Here is a 17,376-nt window from a genome sequence, read left to right on the forward strand (position 1 = left end):
CAAGACTCTGCCTGATAGGGCTCCTGCCCATCTTGTGAACCAGCCTCACTCCTGGCCTCTCCCTGCCTTCATGGTCCAGCAGCATTGAACAGCTCATAGTTCCCACCATCACTCCATTGCTCCTGCTGTTCCCACAGCCTGAAACACTTTCCCTACCTGTCTAACTTCACCTTCTATAGGAAGCCATTCCTTACTACCCATCTCAGCACTTCCCTTCACCTCACTGTGCTCCATAAAACTTTAGGTATATCTCTGTTACTGAACATCATACTATTTTACAGTTAATCTCCTTATGTGTCTGTCTTTATTAAGCAAAAGGGAGAGATTTATTTAGGTACAGATACCTCATGAAGCCCAAAACTGCTGGAAATGCCTCTGGGCCTCTTGAGCACTGGAACCCTGAGTTAGAAAGCTTCCTGGAACCCAGGCATTCCCTCTCAGTCTCTCCCCCTCACTGGGGGTGTAGGGCCTGTTGTAACTCGGGCAGAGTGTGGTAGGGGGGTGGGGAACCTTTCTCCCAGCCCTGAGGCAAATTACTTTGAAACCATAATCAGTCAAAGGGAGGAATAAAGTGGGAGAAACTCATTTATTGCTTACAAGCAGTTGTCCACTTCTGCTCACCCTTGTCTCTCACCACCCAGCTGCAAAAAGGGAACTTCATCAAACCTCTCCAGTCCACATATAACCTTGCTCCCCTCACTCTTGTAATCACCTATTGATATGGAGATGTACTACTTTTCTACACACTTTGGAAACACCTATTGATATAGAGATACACTAAGGCCAGGCAAGAGTTTCTGGAAATACTGCAATTTTACCCACAGCCCACCCCTCCAGAAATCTTGCCTCATAATCTACTCACTCCCCATCTTCCACGATGGCCCTGTGCAAGAATATTGGAGCACTGTAACCAGACTAATGATGTACGATAACAACAGCAATAAAATCGTGAAAATCATCAAAACAGAGGATTTAGCTAGGTTCAAAGTCCTATGCAGATTAAGTCCATAGCTTGCCCATTCCATGGGCGGTCAGGAGCTGAATGGATAGGGAGTTCAGAGCAATCATTGTGCAGAAGCTGCATCCACGGAGTGCAACCAGAACACAGGAACTATAAAAGAAAATAACCTTAAGGGTAGTAAGATACATGTTTTAATGACACCAGCAGAGGCAAATCTTGTCCATCAGGTAGGATGCATGTATGAGAGTGGTCCTGTGATAGAATAGTAGGAATGGGATCTCCTCCTGGTCTAGTATACCAGACTTTCACCCCACCCTCCTGTGGGAGTTACACATGGGTCAATATATAGGGCTATGGGAGATACATGAACTGCCATAAAGATAAAACTTCCCCATAAGATGCTCTTACCTCCTGGATGTTTGGGTATACTGCCGTGATTTTGGGGGGCCCCTCTGCTGTTCCTCAAGGAATACACAGGAGGCCAGCTTTTCCCCAAGGTGCCAGAAGGGCCAGCCATTGCTGGTCCATGTGTCAAAATGTCCAGGGCCATGTCTACTCAACAGAGTCTCCAGGGTTTAATGCAGTGGGTACTGGCAGCAGGATGTTGCTCTGCTGACCATATCGTAGCTTCAATAACTCCTTTTTGGTTTGCACGTACAGTTGTATATGACAGGAAGCAATGTATGTTAGCATGTCCAGAGGGTTTAAGGACCCTTTTCAGAGCTTCTCATTCAAACACCATAGCACTGTCCATACGTGAACTGACCAGCCCTGTAGACTATTGGTGTCTGATTTCAGGCCAGGTTTCAACAAACCCTTGTACCTCTTTATCATGCCTGCCTCAGTAGGGTTATATGGTACATGAAACTTCTACTTTATTCCTAATTGCTGCACCCTTTCTTGTAATGCATGTGCAGTAAAGTGGGTGCCTTGATTGCTCTCAATCACCTGCAGCCGGCCATAGGCTGCAAAGAGATGCTCTAGGCCCCTCTTGGTGGTTTGCTGATCTGCACGATCAGCAGGAAAAGCAACCAACAGTCCAGTAGCCATGTCCACACAAGCCATGGCACACCGATAGCCCTCTGATATGGGCAGAGGGCCAATATAGTCTATCTGCCACCTGACAAGGGGTATTGGCCCCTTCACTATTGTCCCATGTTGCTGCGGGACTTGGTGTAAATCCCTCTTAGAGCACACAAGGCACTCTTTCCGGGCTCTGCTGATTTCTTCAAAGGTCAATGGCAAGCCACACCAAAAGGCTATAGCACACAATGTCTTTTTTTTTTTTTAATTTTAATAATATGCTTAATTTAATTCAATATAGCCAAACTATTTTCACTTCAATTGGCAATCAGTGTAAAAATGTTTCTACTGTAATGTTTTACATTCCTTTTTTTTTTTCCTATGAAGTCTTCAAAATCCAGTGTGTATTTTGCATTTACTGCACATCTCAGTTCAGGCCTGCCACATGTCAAGGGCTCAGTGGCCACACATGGCGAGTAGCTACCTTATTGGGCAGTGTAGCTCTGACGGAGATGCTGTTTGTACTGGACCAAAATGCAAGTAGTTTTTGGCTTTTAAATTTTATTTTTTTGAGAAAGCAAGTGCTACACTCCATACCGTAGCACTCTCTCTATATATATGTAGATAGATAGACATAGGTAAAGAAATAAACATAAGTATATATCTATGTATATATATATATATGTGAGCCCACAATGTTTTTTGACCTGCAAGCAACAAATGCTGATGTAACCATTGGGCTACATCAGAGGCAGGCTTTCCTTGTAGCCAACACACCTGGGCCAGTATGTCTGCTTCATCATTCCCTGGGGATGCCAAAGGCAAATGGCTAGTCACATGATCTACAGTAACTGTCTTAGTCTGACCAGAGGCCCATAGGTTTTGCCACAATTCTGCCCCCAAAGGGGCCAGTGACCAACCATTCAGTTGACATGGTGCCATGTCGGTAGCCACAGGGTTAAGCCCCAATAGACAGCCCAGCTGTCAGTGCAGACAACTCTAGGGTAGGGCTGCTGTGTGATCACGAGCCAACTCAGCCCATCGGCTGCTCTTCTCATCTCCATCCTCCATCCATATTGTCTCAGTCTTAGGATGGAAAGTTACAGCCCTCCACTTCAGGGGCTGCCCATGACTGGAGCTGTCATGGCTACCAATGGCTCAAAAGCAAGTTTTTCCTGCTTTCCACTGATATATGTCACTGACCCCAGTAAGCACTGGAGTTCTCCACTTAAGGGGCTAGTAGAGAGGGTGTTACACTACTGTAAATATGCGCCCCATTTGGCCAGTGTAGGCATCTGTGCCACACCACTCTGTGACCTTTGGGTCCAGTCTGTCACCCACCCTGCAATGGGATAGGGGGTTATTACCTTGGTTGGAGCTGTTCCAGTGATGGGTTCTATAGCCAGCAAGGTGTGGTACATAGCAGCCAGTTGCTTCTCTATCAAGGTGACCCAGACCTCTGCTATTTTCCATAGTTGTGACCAGAATGCAATAGGGTGGTGTGTCTGTTCAAGATGCTGCCAAAGGCTCTATCCATAACCATCTTTGGTTACATGAACATCTAGCTCACAGGGCCTTGATGAGTCCATTACCCTCAAGGTCTGTACAGCCTTGACTGCTCGCTTAGCAGCAGTAAAAGCAGCTACACATGTTTCATCCCAGTCCCACCTGGTGCCCTTTCCTACCAACCAGTATAAGGGCTTCAGGATTTGTGCCAAGTGCAGGATAAACACTTTCCAGTAACCCAAGAGACCCAAAAGCTCTTGTAATGCTGCCACAGCGGTAAGGGTGGGAAAGCCTGGACCTTATCTATGACTACTTCTGGAATAACTTTAGTTTTACCCAACCAAATGACCCCCAAGAACTTTACTGACAAACCAGGTCCCTGAATCTTGGTGCTGTTCACAGCCCATCCGTTCCCCTATAGATGTTGCAGCAGTCTAGATCTACAAGAGAATCTAAATCTGCAAGAGAATCAGATGTGAGCATGATATCATCTATGTAGTGATACAGCTGCACTGTTTGTGGTGTCTTCCGTGTGGCCAAGTTCTGGGCTAGAATGGTGGGACTTGGAATTATCCCTGTGGAAGGACAGTGAATGTCCACTGCCAGCCTTCCCACGTGAAGGCAAACTGTTCCTGACTTTCCTGTGCTATGTCAATAGAGAAGAAAGCATTAGCAAGGTCCACAACATAATGATACATCTCTAGTTCATGACTGAGGGTGTCCATAAGGACTGCTAATGAGGGAACAGCAGCATACAAAGGGGGTATGACTTTATTCAATTCCCTGTAATCCATGGTCCTATGCCAGGAGACATCTGGCTTTTTCAGTGGCCACACCAGGGATTTAGAAGGACTATGAGTGGGCTTTATGATGCCCACCTTCTCCAACTCCTATAGAGTTTCTCCAATTTCCTTGTGTCACCAAGCCAATTATACTGCTTAGTAGGTGTCACCCACCAAGATATAGGCAGAGCCACAGGCATGTGCTTAGCATGTCCCCTCAGAACTGCCTTTACCATGCGTACCCTCAGTCTGAACTCAACTGCAGTGTTCTATAACCACAGGCCCTGGATATCTACCTCCAAAATATATTCAGGAATGGGAGAAATGTACACAGAATACTCCTTTGGGGGTAAACGCCCTAAACCCAGTGGGATTTGGGCTTTCTTCACTCTAATTACCTTATGCCCATAGCTATCTTACACAGCAGGGGTCCCAGGAAACTGCTCAGGATTGCCATAAATCAGAGAACATTTAGCTCCTGTGTCCACCAGTGCCAGGACACATTGTACATTCACAGGGGACCAATTAATTGTTAATTCTACATGTGGCTTCTGGTCCCCACCACGTCCCACAAGATAAAGGCTTTGACCCACCCCTCACTCGAACCGCGACACCCAGTTGTCATCCTGTGGGGGTGAGGGCCCAGGCGGAGCCTGAGTACTGTCCCCCAGGAAGTCTTACAGGGACACAGGCTGGACATGGGGCTATGCCTCTAGCTTCCGTGTCCTGGACCTCAGTGGCCGGAACTGCTGCTCTGGCTTTAATTGGTGCCACAGTTCTAACAAGATTCTGTTGGGCTGCCCATCAAGTTTTCCTTTCACTACCCCACCTTTATCAAATCAACCCACATCTGGGTCCTCAAGACCTTCACGGGGCCCTTTGCACCTCTCCTTTCAGTTGTAGCCTGTACTTTCTTCCATGCTCTTATTCTTTCAACCTCCTCCAGATCTGCCAAAGTACGAGTAGCCTCACTTACGGGTTGCCCTATATGGGGGACAAGAATAGTCACTAGGGACCCAAAGAGAGATGGGGGAGCTGTATGCAGCACCAGATTTTTCATTTCTATGGTGTACAACTCCTCATTGTGGCCCTAAGGGACCATATTATAGATGATATTTTTCATGCCCAACTCCTGTAACTGCTGGAGCTCTGCATACATTTTCTAGGTAGTGGTTAAGTATGGTAAATCACCCTCATTACACCAAACTGCCCTGATGGCTGCTGTCAGCCAATCCAGAAGCACCTGATTCCCTGAGGTGTGATGGGCACTTTGCAACCACTGCTGGAGGGAAAGGTTAGACAACTGGGAAGTCAGTTACCCATTTCAGAACCTGACATAACAATGCTTTCCACCCTCATATCCCAGAGATGCAAAAGCCATGTAGGCAGAGGTTCTGACAACTTCTACCGAAACCAGATGCTCATGTCCACCAGCTCATCCTGAGTATAGGGGCAGAGCATGAAGTGCTCCACAACCTGTGGAGGGGGTAGCTCCTCCCACTGCGGAGCCCATGGTTGTTACATTTTTATTTTCTTAATTACAACCAGGTGGGCCTTTAATACAGGAGAGGTTGGTTTCTCCGGTGGTGACCTTGGTAACAGACTGTCCCCAGCCCCACCCCCTCATCCTCTCCTGACACCTCCTCCACCATCTCCAGGACTGAAGGCACTGCTCTTTCCTCCACCCTGCTTCCCCCCACAGCCTCCTTCAATGCGGGTTCTCCTGCTGCCTCTTCTCTCACTGCTAACATATCTTCCAGGAACACGACCTGTTTTCTCAATAACAGTCTTTCTTTCTTAAGAGCATCTGGTAGGTCATCTCCCAGCTCCTCCAAGGGATGCTGAAGTGTGTCTCTCTTCTGCTGAAGTCTCTCTCTCTCCTCTTACTGACTTTCCAGTATCTCGAGAAACAGACATCCCACAATCCCAGCTGCTACACTGCTACTCAGGACCTCTAAGCAGTCTTCTATCTCATGGCGAGCTAATTCCACAACTTCCAGTGTCTCTACCCTTCCCCAGTTCTGGGGAAGGGCTTATCTGTCTAGGAGGTGCTTTTCTCTAGACCAATTTCCCACTAGGGCCTCCCCAAGTGGAAGCCCCATGAATGGGGGCTCCTGAGTGAAGCCACACCATCCATCACTGGAGCCACCAGGGCCTCCCCACCATCCCTAGGTTGCAGCCTGCCCAAGCGTTGCACCCATGAAGACATATTTCAGGCTCAGAGGTCCTGCTGACCTCTGCCAGGTGTAACTCCAGGGGGAAAATATGTTCCCAGCCCAGGGCAAATAACCTTTGAAACCAAAATCAGTCAAATGGAGAAATAAAGTGAGAAAATCCATTTATTGTTTATAAGCAGTTGTCCACTTCTGCTTGCCTGTGTCTCTCATGACCCCTGCAAAGAGGGACCCCACCCTACTTCTTCTGTCCAGATAAGCCCTAGCTCCCCCTTGTAATTACCTATTGATATGGAGATGGACTACTTCTCTCCATCCCTTGCAAACACCTATTGATATTTAGATGCACTAAGCCCAGGTGAGAGATTCTGGAAATACTGCAGTTTTACCCACACTTATTAAAAAAAAATTTCATCATTGATCAATACGGAGTGTATTAGTTTAAAATATATCACAGTTTAAAATGTATCAGTTAATTTTACCATTCTTTTTAATCAAGATTTTATAACTCAGGGTTGTAATATTTTCCTCCAGTCTCTACTTACCCAAAAACTACTGCTTATTATTAATTATCAATGTATATCTAGTAATGAAAGTCTAACCCTATTTTGTAGTAGGACACGAAAAGCTATCTTATGACATAATATTGCTGTGATTCAGAGCACAATGCGAGGCAGTAAATAAAATTTTCATCCCTGGCATTGACCAAAAAATATGCACCATGGTTACAAAACTCTGTCGTAAACAAGGAAGATTGTCAGAGAGGGGCATTCTTAGAGCTGGGCAGAGGCCTTGGTACAATTCACAGCCCAAAGAAGTGCAGGAGTGAGCAGGAGGTGCTATGCGATGGTCTGGGGAGTCAGCTGAGCACGTGTCAAAGGGCTATCTTGGTGGGTATCTGGGGAATAAACCCTCCCAAATAAATTGTACTTCATTCATAAAGAAGTTCAGGCCTTTCTGAGCCACTGGGTCTGTTGGTTGGTTGGTTTGCTTGCTTGCTTGTTTCTTTGTGTTTTAGCTTTAAGTTGTGAGCTGAATCCAGATATTATTGCATTGCCCACATATCCTTTCAAGGGATGGGTTTCAAATCATCATGCTAATAGGAAAAATTTATAAAATGACTTCATCATTTCCATGGATGCCAAGAAATAGCTCCAATAAAGTCAGCATTTATTCCTTTTGAAACTCTAAGTATTTTAGAGAGAAGTGTTTGTGTATTAAAATTTCTTTCTTAAAGAAATCAAAACTATGAGCCAATATATAAAATGGAGAATCCCTTCAAAACAGAAACAAAGCCAGTGTGCCTTCTGCCACCATAACCCTCAGCACAGCATTGAAGCACTGACAATATTTAAGAAGGGCAAGAACAGAAGCATCTATACAAGAAAGGAATAATTAAAGTGTCTTTGGGAAACGACATTATTATATACCTGCAATACCCAAGAAGCAAGAGGTGACAAAGTACTATGGAGGATAAGACAAGTCCACAAAATCTGGTGTTGTTGTTGTTGTTTTTGGTATCATTAATCTACAATTACATGAGCAACATTATGTTTACTAGACTCCCCCTTTCACCAAGTCCCCCCACGCACCCCATTACAGTCACTGTCCATCAGCACTGTAAGATGCTATAGAATCACTACTTGTCTTCTCTGTGTTGTACAGCCCTCCCCATGCCCACCCCCCTACATTATGTCTCTGGTGTTGTTTTTGATGCTAGTGGCACACATAGAAAAAGAGATTCCATTCTCTGAAGTAAGAAAAAATGTAAATTCTTCAGTACTGATTCAACATGGAATTTAAAAAATGTAGCTTATGGAAAGAATTGTGAAACACCATAATAGGAGAAATGAAGGGAGGCGACAATTGGCAAAACCTACCTTGCTTCTGGGTAAGAAGGGAATATAAAGATAATATAATATATCTTAAATTAGTTTATGAATTGCTACAACATTGCTACAAAATTGCTACAAATTTATACAACTTGACAAATATGTAAAACTAATCCAAAAGAAAGAGCAATCAAGAACAAGATCTTTTTTAAAATTGATTGATGCACCCTATTAGATTTTGAAACATGTAACAACTAAATCATATGAAGATTGTAGAGTACTGACATCAAAACAGGAAGAGGTTAAAAAAATCACTCAATAAAATGGGTATTTTAGAAATAAATTCAACAGCTTTGGGGACAAAATATATTGCAGGAGGGAAGGATACATAAGTGGTATAATAGAAAAAAGCAAATTATTTAAACAAAGCTATAGGAAAAACAATGATTTTTTTTCCCAAATAAATGCGGAATGATTATAATACATATCTGTCATACCTACAGTGAATTATTGAGAAAGTATGTGGCATCTTGCCTTTTTTTTCTGTGGTTTATGGGTTTTGGGAGCTTTGTTTCTTTTTGCTGCTCTGGACTCATCAGTAAAGACTGAAGGGAATTTCCCCTAGCCCCTCTCAGAGAAGGCAGCCCGTGGCTGCATTCCGTGTTTCTGGTTCCTAAGGGACACGTTTTGTTTGAGGACAAGGTTTTGTTTGGAAGCACTGGTTCCAAGGCCAGAGGAGGCCAGGGGTGGGAGTGGGGGTGAGGCTGAGGGCCACGAGGGGTTTGAGTTGGGGAGAGGTTTGGTGCCAGGTAAAGTGACTGCCTCTCTGCTTTGAGGGTTCTCTAAGGAGAGAGGAGCACAGTGCCCAGGACCTTGAATGGGGGGTGGCAGTTGGGACGTTGCCAAGGCCAGACATCGTGCTTCTCAGCTTGGAGGCAGTCCGGCCTGGTGAGGAGCTGTAGGGCCTTCCAAGCCCTTGGGAGGTCATGTAGGCTTGGGCCAGGAGCATGTACAGTGACCGAATGGAGTAATGACAGGCCTTTCTCCATCTTCCTGGATCGAGTGGGCCCTGAGGGCCTGGCACAACCCAGGGAGGGGCCGGGGAGAGTGAGGTCCTCCTCCCTGAGTTATTACTGTTGGGCCCAAAGAGGAACCTGAGCTAGAAAAGTGATGTGATGTTTCCTGACTCTCAAGTGCATTCATTACTACATGCATCATACATTTTGGTGAACCCAGATGGTTCAGAGAATTATTAAACAATAGCCATGAACAATTTTGAAAACTAGAAAATAAGCTAGTATATTTATCTTAGTGGTGGAAGGCAGATATATTTCTGGATATCAAAGAAATAAAAATAAAAGACAGAGATTAGATGTGGGGAACATGGAAAAATACACAGCCTGACCAATACTTAGAGAAACACAGTCATTATTTTGCACCGAGATTGCCCTTCAATGGCATGGATTTGTTCTAACTCAGGATTGACTATAATTAATCTTTAAATTACTATTAGCAAAATATTTTCATTACAGCAGTGTAAAGCCACCAGTGTAACCTGCATTTTTCACTAAATGTGACATAAAAATCCATGCAGAATCCAAGTTAATAAAGGACTTGTTCAGCTTATGCAGTGTCTTGCCAGTGGTCTCTTTCTGAAGCAATGCTGAGAAGGGGTCTGGCCTCTGTGGCCCTTAGGAACACCCCATTTATACTCTTCCACACCACAAGACAGCTGTCTGTGAAGTAGAGCCAAGCCTAAAGGCATGAAACAAAGTTAAGGTAACATCTCCACATGGAATGCAATGCATAACTCCGGTCCCCTTAGCATTATGTTATAAACCCAACAACTGGGAAGAGGTCAAGGCTAAATGTGACCCATCTGACCCCACAAAGTCTGAGATTTTGAGGTAAAAAGAAAGAGGTTTACATTCAATCAGAATTCTCCAGAGAAATAGAACCAATGGGAGATAGATATAGATAGATAGATGATAGATAGATAGATAGATAGATAGATAGATAGATAGATAGATAGATAGATAATAGATGATAGATAGATAGATGATAGAGACATACATACATGCATACATACATACATACACACACACACTCTTTGTCTCTATATATGTATGTATAGAAAAACGCTCCTTTATAGAGAGATGCTTCCTCCTGGGACTGTTCCAACTATGTCTATTTCCTTCCCTGTAGACAGTGGCCCAAAATGGGGTTCCACATTTTGTTGTCACCGTTCAGGGTAATGGCAGAAGCACTCAACTTGGTGCTGTAAGACCTGCGTTAACAGTCTGGGCTACCCCGTTTATGAGCATATAACCTCCTACAAGTAACTTGAAGGCACAGACCTGTGGTCTACCTTCATTAAATGGAAATGATAATGTCTATTCTGACATTCTTCCCTGGCTGGAAATGAGGCTCAAATGAGGTACTACACAAAAGTCTTTGTAAAGCATACAGCTCCATAAACTGTAAGGTATTATTATTGGTATTCTCTAAGAATCAATGTACTTAAACCGTAGAGTGCATTAAAATCTCATGGCTTGCTGGTTTAAAATGCTTATTTCTAGGCGCTACTCCCAGAGAATCTAGTTTAATAGATTCTGGAACTTGGAGATCTGCATTTCTGTCACTCACCATGCCACTACCACCCCTCCCCTGCCATGTGATTCGTATATGAACGGTCCAGTGATGGCACTTAGAGAAATATCACTGATGCAGAGGTCTGAAATCAAACACTTAAGAAGTTCAGAAATGGCTCTTCAGAAGAAAAATTAGGTCCCCACTGTTTTGGATTAAGTACCACATACCTAATTCGTTCAAGCTTAAATTATGCTTGAAATGGTGGGAGGATATTACCCAAATGAATTTACCACAGAAAAAGATACTTACTGTAAAATTGCTTTTAGAGTTGGTTGAAAATAATGGAAAACGTCTTCTGCTTCCCCCTGTGCCTTAGCCCCCTCTCCTCCTACTTGGGCCAGGGTTTCTGGCTTCTCTCCTTCTCTGACAGGCTTTCGGTACTGAACGAATGCCCCCCTTCTGGTTGTTCCTCTCCATTCGGGGGAGACTGATAGAGCCCAGGCATTTTAACAGGCTGTGTACTGAGCCATGTGGGCATGCCTTAGACCAGATGGATGAGTAAAAAACAAAGCTTCAGAGATCCTGGCAACCACTTGTGCATCCAGGATGGGAAGTAATAGAGCTATTATCTCTCAAAGCCACAGAATCAAATTACTGTTTTGTTACTTGGAATAGACTGACAGGGCTAGCCCCAGGCTAAATTATTAAGTCTCAGAAACGGTCTTTGATGTTCCCTCATGGTCTCCACTTCCTGACCATCCTTACTACCCCTGACTCCTCTCCTGGTCAGGGACTCAGGACCACCATTTTGATAGCCTACCCTGCCCTCCCTGATTAGCTGGAACCTGGGAACTTTCTCTTACCTATGACAACACCCCTACCACCTACTGGCTCAGTAAAGAAGGTGGCAGTGGTCAGAGGTCTTCTAATTAACCAAATCAACACATTTTTGCTGAGGTTTGATGTGTCACTCCTCCCAGGTTACTGGGAACTTTCTGGAAAGAAGTTTTAATCCCTAAGAATATAAAGTCCAGAGATTATAGGCACTTCAGGCAGCCTTGGAGGGGGTGCAGGGGGTGGAGGAGAAATACTCAGGTAGCACTTCCCTCAGTCACACCACCCTGGGAGGCCCTGGGGCTGACATCTCTGCACATTTCCAAGGGATTTGTCTGGGAACCCCATGGAGCCATTGTTTGGACTCACCAGTAAAATGACCCCTCCTAGCCCACCAACCTCTTTCTATTTCCTGAAAAAGGGGCTACGTATTTCGTTGAATCCTCCTGGCAGCCACACAAAGAAGACACTATGCGGCCCTCACACAGTGCACCACTGGGGACCTGCAGGGACAGTGCAGACTGTGAAGGTTAAATTCATCCGTGCCAGTGATGACTGTACGACCCTCAGTGAGTATGTTATCCTGATTAAAATATAAATATACCCCACCTCCAGCGATGGCCCCTGGCAAGTGCAAGTCAGTTAGTGCCAGCCCAACTCCCTTGCTGGTCGGTTCTGTCAGAACTAAGCCAGTCAGTTCATGTGACTGGTCACATGGCTGCACTTGACCTAATTCCAGTGAAAGGAAAGCAAGATGTCAGAGTGTGTCTGGTAAAGGAACTTCATTGTTTTTAAGAGAGCACTCTGGATCTCTCTCTCTCTCTCTCTCTCTCTCTCTCTCTCTCTCTCTCTCTCTCTCTCTCTCTCTCTGAAAATTGACAAGGAAGCATGTATCCATCTTCTGTGGGCAGCCATCTTGCCCCATGAAAGAGAATCAACTTTGGGATTAAACCGATACCGAAGGCAAATCAAAGATCTGGAACAAAACTGATCCTTGCTGCTGTCACTGAGTTGCTAAATCAAACTAACACTGAGGCCAACCCTACCTCTGGACCTTCCAGCTATGTGAATGTATGAGTTAGGATTAGGTTCAGTTGCAAGTAACTGAAAACCCCAAATAACCGTGGCTTAAGCAAGTTAAAAGTTTATTTTGTTCTCAGTTTAAAAAACAAACAAACAAAAAACCCAAGCAGATAGTCCAGGAATAGTATACACCTGGCAGCTCTGCCTTCTTAACACATAATTTATTCCCCCATGGTCCAAGGTGGCTGCTCCGACTACTGCCATCACAGTTGAATCCAGTCAGCAAGGAGAAACGGAAAAGCCACTTTCCAGAAGATGCACATAGCACTCCTGTTTACATTTGAGAACTGGCTATATGGCCACACCTAGCTTCAGGTGTGGCTGAAAAAATGGTGTCTTTTTTCTGGGAGGCCATATGCCTGGCTAAAACAGGGGGGTTCTGCTCCTGGTAGAAGGGGCTAACTAGAATTCTCAAGCACAGTGTGTCTTCCTTATAATTTAAGGCAGTTTGAAATGGGTCTCCTGTTACCTACAATCAAACACACCCCTACTGATACAAACTCATAAAGCCCCACTTATCTGCCCTCTCCCATCACATGCTGAGGCATAAAAATAAGAAGCCCTTTGCTGGGAGCATCTCAAGGTCTTCCCTTGTTTTTCTCCTAGGCCTTGGGACAGCACCTGGCACATAGAGTCACTTGATAAATATTTGCTGAATTGAACAAAACTAACCAAGAAGATTCAAACAGAGAGAGTTCAATAGAAGCTTGGCATTGCAACTTGTCACCTCTGGCCTTGGGCAAGTCATGAAAGCTTTTGAGCCTTAGCTTCCTTGCCTGTAAATGACGAGAAGTAATATTTACCTTCAAACACTGTTATAAATGTTAGTGACAATGTATGTAAAGTGCCTGGCGCAATTCCTGGTACATGCTTATGTGGTTGACACACACCCACATGTACATGCATTTTTTTAAAATTATGATTTGATACATTAGCTACTTTGAAGGAAGCCTGAAGCTGAGAAAAGAGAGATTTTGGCAATGTTTCAAACACGTGCAAACTCCACTGCCATTATTAATTCTTATTCTTATGAAAATATGACTGCTGGGTTCAAAGGAAAGGCTACTTTGAAGAAATTTTTCATTAAAATTCTGAAGCCTTGGATATCAAATAGTTATTTAGTGAGTAAAGTGTGAATGAATCAGAACATATGTATTGAATTTATCTTGGAACCCTGTGTGCATAAAACCCAACTACAAAATGTGCTTTGCATTCTCTTGCTGTCCAATGGCTGGAAAAACAACATAACATTCTGCTGAACGAAAAATGACCTTGAGCTCAGCAAATAGATCAAACTGAGGAAGAACTTCAGGTCACTTTGCAGGGTCTTTACCACATTAAATGATACACAATCCGCTGTGATTTGGGATCCTTTGTGCTTATTTTCTTTGGTTGGACTCAAACCTGAGGGAGAAAACAGAATCATCCCTTTACCCACCTGTCAAGGTCAGAAAACAGAGGGAGATGTCACCCTTGTGAAGATGCCCTCTTATAAGAAACAGGACCTCCTAGATGGGTAAACAATTCAGTTAGCTTTTTAAGTCAAAACACAGATAAAGCTTTTAGGAAGAGTTGCTGAAAGACAGGAGCGAAGGGGACTTTCAAACATTAATGGGATCAACTGGTCCACCTTCCGCTTGGAGAGGAAGGAGCTGAGTCTGAGCGGGCTGCTTTCAGCAGGGGTGGGCAGGGGGCCAACAACAGCGGCAGGGCAAGTACCTAGGTCCATAGCTAGTCACTCTGGCAAAGAAGAGGTTTAAGAAGACAAGAAAAAAATGTTTAACCTATTTGCAAAGGCAACATATGGTTTTAAAGGGTTGCTTCTGATTAGAGCATATAAGATGGTTTCACACACATTCTCTTACCTGACTGTCCCACTCACACAGGCCGGTTGTCATGCCCACTCTGCCCCAGGGTCGGCAGAGGAGGGAACAGCGTGGAGTGTCTGATTTGTCCGATGAGGCAAAACTGCTTGTAGGTGAACTGACCCCAAATACACTTCTCTTTCCACTCTTCCCATGGGTATGTCAGAGGCAGAATAAACTTGTGTTTCTTCTTAAAAAGAAGAAATGCTAGTTTATTTTTCTGATACCATAGTCTCCCTTTGCCAAATATCTTTAGGTAAAGAGTCCCCCTTAAAATTCAAAGAAATCATTTCCAGACTGTTCTTTATGGGAGGGTTACTGATGCTCGGCCTCAGGCTTGACCAGAGCAGGAGAGGGTCCATTCTGGCTCTCCCTGGGCGTTTCTGCTCTGCTCTCCCTCTCCGCCTCCCTGGATGGTGCCTATCGCCCCCAACCTGGGTGGCACAGTAGGGTCTTGGTGGCCCTTTCAGCCATAACCCGCCTCAAACTCTGCAAACTGCATGAAGTGCAAAACCCAAGTTGACATCAAAACATTTGTCACCAAGCAGTGAGTGAGTCCTAACAGATGGGCTCTAACCCTTGTCGCATTGTTCCCCACTCTAGATGGACCAGTAGAATTTATCCCATTTTTTCAAAGGACGTATATCCTTTATATTCTTTCAAAACTGTAGACATGTTAAATTTGCTGGACAGTTGTAAGTCTGGGGAGAGGAAATCCCGGGGCAAAATACCTCTAAAAACCAAAATCAGCCAAAGGGAGAAATAAAGTTTAAACCCGTTTATTGCTTACAAACTGCAGTCCAGCACCATCTCTCTCCCCTGTTCCGGAGGAAGCAAGCAAGCAAGCCAGCCCCTCGCCTTCACCTCTCAGGTTCAGACATGCCCTCAGTTGCCCAGGTAATTACCCACTGACATGGAGATGAACTTCTGTCCACCCCTGAGGATATGCAAATGCGCCAAAGCCAGATGAGATATTCTGGAAATGTTACAATTTTACCCACAACAGTCCATCGAACATTCAGTTCTTTTCCTAACAAATGGCAGGGTTGGGGCTCTACCCAACACTGACTGCATTATTGACCCCTGATTGGTACTTTTTTCCTGTCCTGGAGGTACTGATCTTTCTTGGCTTTTAGTCATTTGATCATAATTGAACCACTGGTGTGCTGGAGCGGGCTCATCCTGGCTCCCGAGAGCTGATACTTAAATTTTGCAAGCCAATTGTTAAAAGCAACCATTATTACAAATTAAATTATATAAACTTACAACTGAATCAATTATATGAAAAACAAATATAGTAAATACTCAAAATATATCACTTCCTACTTATTTACTTACATTTTACTCACTAATGTTTTACTAACATAGAACATCAAATCTCTTGAGATTATTCGGGTTTATTGATTCTTTTTGGTGGAAATACCATAAAATGATGGGCTACTGTGTTTCTCTTCCCAACTCCATGTGTGGTGACGTCACACTGGTAGCTTGAAATCAGCCATGGAGGGAGGATTTATTTACCCCACAGAAATCGAAAAATAGAAAATGTTATAAATCAGGACTTTATTTCAGAGTCCTTTTTTGTGCATTTACAGCACACCACTGAGCAGAACTAACTGCAGATGGAGCAATATGAGCTTATCAAAATCACTGTTTTTACTGTTCTTGCAAGATCTTGTTTACAACACCAACCCCTGAATCAAGGAGTGTTGAGAAGACCTTGAAGGACCAAGTGAGTGTTAAGAAGTATAAAACAAGAGTGCCTTGGGGTCCACCCTCTTCCTCTTTCTTTAATATAGCTCTTAATGGCTGACACCACTTTTAGAGAAATAGACACGTCCTTGCCAAAATTAACAGCAGGTATAGTCTTCCTAACGAAAGTAGAAAGAAGAAAATAGTGGCAGGATCTTCCTATTTTCAAAAAGTAGGGTTTAACCTCAACCGCCAAAGGTATTACACAAAAACTATTGTCTTAAGCAGGCAGCCACCAACATTTAAATGATCCATATCAAACATGTCCACAACACACCTCCAAACCCCTCAGTGCCACTTTTGTGGCTAATTCATCCCAGCAGACACATAGAGAATACATTTTTCTGGTGGCCCAGAGGACAGAGAATAGCTCTCCTGAGTTTGGACGGTGACACTAGGGAGGATTGCCTAGCCCCTTTCTCTCTCTCTCTCTCTCTCCCCCCACTGGGAGAAAATTCCAATTAGGGAGCACATGTTCTCAATTCTTCCTTGTCCCACTTACAAAAGCCTGCTCTGGCCAGGTATTGCTACAATGGAAGGGAAAGACTGTCTGATTCTGGGTCTCAGACCTGGGAAACTCATTTGCCCATAGACATCAGCCACATTTCCCAACCACACTTGTATTTTTGCTCCCATTAGTTTTACAACTTTGTCTTATTTCTCAATTAATTCAGAATCCCTCAGAGAAGGGATTATTAGTTTCAGGGCCTCTCTAAGCCATCAGTAAGCGAGGGTAAGGTGGCTTTAGAACTCAGTCTTCCAAGGACATTACTAAGAAATTTCCACAGCTGGGGTGAGAGGCTGTTGATGCTTGCCCACCCTATCTTTCATGTTCAAATGTTGGAATATTCTACTATGTAAAACTTTGGCATCTCAACAGAGCCCTGGCTCATACTGGCCCAGCTCCAAAACTGATTCCTTGGGAAATTTCTGGCTTTTCCTCAGACACATCCCCCACTCACAGCCCAGCTC

At 44.2% G+C, this 17,376-nt stretch overlaps 1 protein-coding gene across 1 annotated transcript in view; it reads left to right on the forward strand.

Annotated features, from left to right (window-relative positions):
* Positions 1-17,376, forward strand: part of RALGPS2 (Ral GEF with PH domain and SH3 binding motif 2) — a 338,606-nt gene that overhangs the window by 43,954 nt on the left and 277,276 nt on the right. The window contains exon 4 of the mRNA XM_073216813.1: positions 12,126-12,273. The gene's annotated coding sequence lies outside the window, so the exon portion shown is untranslated. The remainder of the gene's footprint in view (positions 1-12,125; positions 12,274-17,376) is intronic.

The sequence above is a fragment of the Manis javanica genome, chromosome 11 (genome assembly GCF_040802235.1).
Source record: "Manis javanica isolate MJ-LG chromosome 11, MJ_LKY, whole genome shotgun sequence".
NCBI lineage: Eukaryota > Metazoa > Chordata > Mammalia > Pholidota > Manidae > Manis > Manis javanica.